Source organism: Triticum dicoccoides, chromosome 5B (assembly GCF_002162155.2).
Source record: "Triticum dicoccoides isolate Atlit2015 ecotype Zavitan chromosome 5B, WEW_v2.0, whole genome shotgun sequence".
Taxonomy (NCBI): domain Eukaryota; kingdom Viridiplantae; phylum Streptophyta; class Magnoliopsida; order Poales; family Poaceae; genus Triticum; species Triticum dicoccoides.
The window spans coordinates 701615236-701620982 of record NC_041389.1 but is presented as its reverse complement, the minus strand read 5'-3'; positions in this window follow the sequence as shown (position 1 = coordinate 701620982).

Below are 5747 nucleotides of genomic sequence, written 5' to 3'. Positions count from 1 at the left end.
TTTGCTTTGTTTTTTAATTCTTTTTTGCTTTTAGTTTTAGAAAAATTATAAACTTTCTGTTAGTGCCCTTAGTTTTCAAATTTGAAAACACTTTTATTTGTTTTTTTGTTTTCTTTGTTGCTTTATTTATTTTATTTTGTTTCTACTTACAACAAAATACTTATTGTTGCTATTTTTATTTTGTTTCCAGTTTTTTTGTTTTGTTTTCTGCATTATTTATTTTCTTTTGTTTTTTGCTTTATTTTTTAATTCTTTTTGCTTTTAGGTCAGCAAAATTATAAACTTGCTGTTAGTGCCATTAGTTTTAGAAAAATTATAAACTTTTTGTTAGTGCCATTAGTTTTCAAATTTGAATAGTTAAAATTTGAATTCTTTGAAATTTGTGTGAATCACAAGTTTGTGATTAACTTTTCTAAAAAAATGAACATAGATGCGCCTATAGAGAAAATTCAACCTAAATTCATAATAAATTTCTACAAATTTCAGAGAAATTCACTATGAATTTAGGTCAAATTCCCTGTATAGGGGCATCTATTTTCACTTTGAGAGGAGCTCAACAAGGTAGAGAGGGTCGGGCTTATAAACCGTTGTGAGCGCCCTTCGGTTGGCGAGGTGGGACTAAACTCTGAGCGCAATGAGGACCAACCCTTTAGTCCCGGTTTGTGGCACAAACCGGGACTAATGGTCATGGGCCAGGGGCGAGGCGCATTGGTCCCGGTTCGTGCGTGGAACCGGGACCAATGGCCCACGTGGCTGCCTTCTTGAGAGTGTTCTTGGTGAGAACATAGTTGACAAGGAGGGAACCGGGATTAATGGTATTACGAGGGGCGAACCATAAGACATTAAAGAATTTCAAATGAACTCTGAAAAAGTTGAAAGTTGGCATGGTATCATAATTTCACCCACATAGCATGTGCATGTACAAAACGGACAATGGTATCATACTCGTCTGTTACAAAGTTGGCATGGTATCATCATAATAGTTGCGGGGAGAAAGTCTTCACTTTTTCTTCGCTTGTTTCATTTGCTTATTGCGACGTAACCATGGATAATCTTCATCGTTTATCAGGGTGCTTGGGTCAGCCTTGACTTTGAAGGGAGGAATTTCATGAAACTTTTCATAATCTTCAGACATGTCTGTCTTGCCCTCCACTCCCACGATGTCCCTTTTTCCTGAAAGAACTATGTGGCGCTTTGGCTCGTCGTATGATGTATTCGCTTCCTTATCTTTTCTTTTTCTCGGTCTGGTAGACATGTCCTTCACATAGATAACCTGTGCCACATCATTGGCTAGGACGAACGGTTCGTCAGTGTACCCAAGATTTTTCAGATCCACTGTTGTCATTCCGTACTATGGGTCTACCTGTACCCCGCCTCCTGACAGATTGACCCATTTTCACTTAAACAAAGGGACCTTAAAATCATGTCCGTAGACAAGTTCCCATATGTCCACTATGTAACCATAATATGTGTCATTTCCCCTCTCGGTTGTTGCATCAAAGCGAACACCGCTATTTTGGTTGGTGCTCTTTTGATCTTGGTCAATCGTGTAAAATGTATTCCCATTTATCTCGTATCCTTTCCAAATCGTAACAGTCGAAGATGGTCCCCTGGACAACAAGTATAGCTCATCACAAACAGTGTTGTCACCTCTGAGATGTGTTTCCAACCAACTGCTGAAAGTCCTGATGTGTTCACAGGTAATCCAGTCGTCGCACTGCTCTGGGTGTTTGGAGCGCAGACTGTTCTTGTGTTCATCGACATATGGGGTCACCAAGGTAGAGTTCTGTAGAACTGTGTAGTGTGCTTGAGACCAAGAATATCCATCCCTGCATATTATTGAGTCCCTTCCAAGCGTGCCTTTTCCAGTCAGTCTCCCCTCATACCGCGATTTAGGGAGACCTATCTTCTTAAGGCCAGGAATGAAGTTAACACAAAACCCGATGACATCCTCTATTTGATGGCCCATGGAGATGCTTCCTTCTGGCCTAGCACGGTTACGAACATATTTCTTTAGGACTCCCATGAACCTCTCAAAGGGGAACATATTGTGTAGAAATACGGGCCCCAAAATGATAATATCATCGACTAGATTAACTAGGACGTGCGTCATGATATTGAAGAAGGATGGCTCGAAACTGACAAGACATTGCGCCACATCACTCCTTAGCCTTGGTACGATTTCTGGATCGATCACCTTCTGAGAGATTGCATTGAGGAATGCACATAGCTTCACAATGGCTAATCAGACGTTTTCCCGTAGAAGCCCCCTCAATGCAACCGAAAGCAGTCGCGTCATAATCACGTGGCAGTCATGAGACTTTAGATTCTGGAACTTTTTCTCTGGCATATTTATTAGTCCCTTTATATTCGACGAGAAGCCAGTCGGGACCATCATACTGAGCAGGCATTCAAAGAAGATTTCTTTCTCTTCTTTCGTAAGAGCGTAGCTGGCAGGACCTTCATACTGCTTCGAAGGCATGCCGTCTTTTTCGTGCAAACGTTGCAGGTCCTCCCGTGCATCAGGTGTATCTTCGTCATGTGCATCATGACGATTGAAGAGCGGACCTCTAGGTCTTTCCAGTAGGTTAGGTCCCAAAATATAGATTTCTTCTTCCACATGGGTGTGTGTCCCTCAGCATCATTCGGAACAGCTAGTGCACCGGGACCCTTTCCAAAAATTACGTGTAAATCATTGAACATAGCAAGTACGTGATCACCGGTATGCATGGCGGGCTTCTTCCGGTGATCTGCCTCGCCTTTGAAATGCTTGCCTTTCTTTCGACATTGATGGTTGGTCGTAAGAAATCAACGATGGGCCAGGTACACATTCTTCCTACTGCTTCCCAGGTATATACTATCGGTGTCAAGTAAATAGTGTGTGCATGCATGGTATCCCTTGTTTGTCTGTCCTGAAAGGTTACTGAGAGCGGGCCAATCGTTGATGGTCACGAACAACAATGCCTTTAGGTCAAATTCCTCCTGTTTGTGCTCATCCCATGTACATACACCATTTCCATTCCACAGCTGTAAAAGTTCTTCAACTAATGGCCTTAGGTACACATCAATGTCATTGCCGGGTTGCTTAGGGCCTTGGATGAGAACTGGCATCATAATGAACTTTCGCTTCATGCACATCCAAGGAGGAAGGTTATACATACATAGAGTCACGGGCCAGGTGCTGTGATTTCTGCTCTGCTCCCCGAAAGGATTAATGCCATCCGCGCTTAAAGCAAACCATACGTTCCTTGGGTCACTTGCAAACTCATCCCAGTACTTTCTCTCGATTTTTCGCCACTGCGACCCATCAGTGGGTGCTCTCAACTTCCCGTCTTTCTTACGGTCCTCACTATGCCATCGCATCAACTTGGCATGCTCTCCGTTTCTGAACAGACGTTTCAACCATGGTATTATAGGAGCATACCACATCACCTTCGCAGGAACCCTCTTCCTGGGGGGCTCGTCGTCAACATCACCAGGGTCATCTCGTCTAATCTTATACCGTAATGCACCGCATACCGGGCATGCGTTCAGATCCTTGTACGCACCGCGGTAGAGTATGTAGTCATTAGGGCATGCATGTATCTTCTGCACCTCCAATCCTAGAGGGCATACGACCTTCTTTGCTGCGTATGTACTGTCGGGCAATTCGTTATCCTTTGGAAGCTTCTTCTTTAATATTTTCAGTAGCTTCTCAAATCCTTTGTCAGGCACAACATTCTCTGCCTTCCACTGCAGCAATTCCAGTATGGTACCGAGCTTTGTGTTGCCATCTTCGCAATTGGGGCACAACCCTTTTTTGTGATCCTCTAACATGCGATCGAACTTCAGCTTCTCCTTTTGACTTTCGCATTGCATCCTTGCATCGACAATGACCTGGCGGAGATCATCATCATCGGGCACATTGTCTGGTTCCTCTTGATCTTCAGCAGCTTCGCCCGTTGCAGCAGCATCGTGCACATTGTCTGGTTCCTCTTGATGTTCAGTAGCATCACTGTATTCAGGGGGCACATAGTTATCATCGTACTCTTCTTCTTTTCCGTCTTCCATCATAACCCCTATTTCTCCGTGCCTCGTCCAAACATTATAGTGTGGCATGAAACCCTTGTAAAGTAGGTGGGTGTGAAGGATTTTCCTGTCAGAGTAAGACTTCGTATTCCCACATATAGGGCATGGACAACAAATAAAACCATTCTGCTTGTTTGCCTCAGCCACTTCGAGAAAATCATGCACGCCCTTAATGTACTCGGAGGTGTGTCTGTCACCGTACATCCATTGCCGGTTCATCTGCGTGCATTATATATAATTAAGTGTGTCAAAAATCATTAGAAAACATCATGAATAGATAATTAAGTGACCAAATTAATAGAAGTTCATCATCACATTAAAACCAAAGTACATACATAGTTCTCATCTAACAACATAAAGCTCTGCAGAGCATCTAAATTAATTAAACCATACATTGAAACTATGTAAAACATTTCAATGCGAAAACAAATGCGATCATAATCGCAGCCAAGGTAACAACTGATCCAATGGCATAATGATACCAAGCCTCGGTATGAATGGCATATTTTCTAATCTTTCTAATATTCAAGCGCATTGCATCCATCTTGATCTTGTGATCATCGACGACATCCGCAAGATGCAACTCCAATATCATCTTCTCCTCAATTTTTCTTATTTTTTCCTTCAAGAAATTGTTTTCTTCTTCAACTAAATTTAACCTCTCGACAATAGGGTCGGTTGGAATTTCCGGTTCAACAACCTCCTAGATAAATAAAATCTATGTCACGTTGGTCGGCATAATTGTCATAAACAATAAATGAACCAATAGTTATGAAAAGATAATATATACCACATCCGAATCATAGACAGGACGAGGGCCGACGGGGGCGGATACCAAAACCATCGCACTATGTAAGATGCAATAATAAAAGTAAGAAAATAATACAAGTATCTATCTAAACATACAAGTAAGAATATTTTTTCTTTCAGAAAGAAGATAAGAACAAGAGGCTCACCACGGTGGTGCCGGCGATGAGATCGGCGCGAGTGATCGACGGCGGTGAAGACGGGGAAAGGGCGTGACGGACCGCTAAACCTAGACAAATATTGAGGAAAATGGAGCTTGGAGGTCGAGCTTGGAGAGGAGAATGCTTAAGTAGTGTGGCTCGGGCATTCCATCGAACACCTTGTGTGCATAGGAGGTGAGCTAGAGCACCATCAAGCCCTCTCCCCCTCGGTGGCCAGAAAAAACAGAGCAATGTGCCCTGCTCTTAAGCGAGGGGGTATATATAGGCACCTCATTGGTCCTGGTTGGTGGCATGAACCGGGACTAAAGGGCAGCCTTTGGTCCCGGTTCAAGCCACCAACCGGTACCAATGGTGGTGGGCCAGGAGCGAGGCCCATTGGTCCCGGTTCGTACCACCAACCGGGACCAAAAGGTCCAGACGAACCGGGACCAATGGCCCACGTGGCCCGGCCGGCCCCCGGGGCTCACGAACCGGATCCAATGCCACCATGGGTCCCGGTTCTGGACTGAACCGGGACTAATGGGCTGACCCGGCCTGGACCTTTGCCCCCTTTTCTACTAGTGGATCTAGGCTGTCACGCCCTGATTGCTTGGCCACCAACGTCGACGGCGACGGCGGGGGCAAGTCCAAGCAGCAGCGGCCTCGAGGGAAATCCCCTACGCCTAATGCAAGGAGAGATTCTCTTGCCTACACTGGTAACCCTAACCCTAT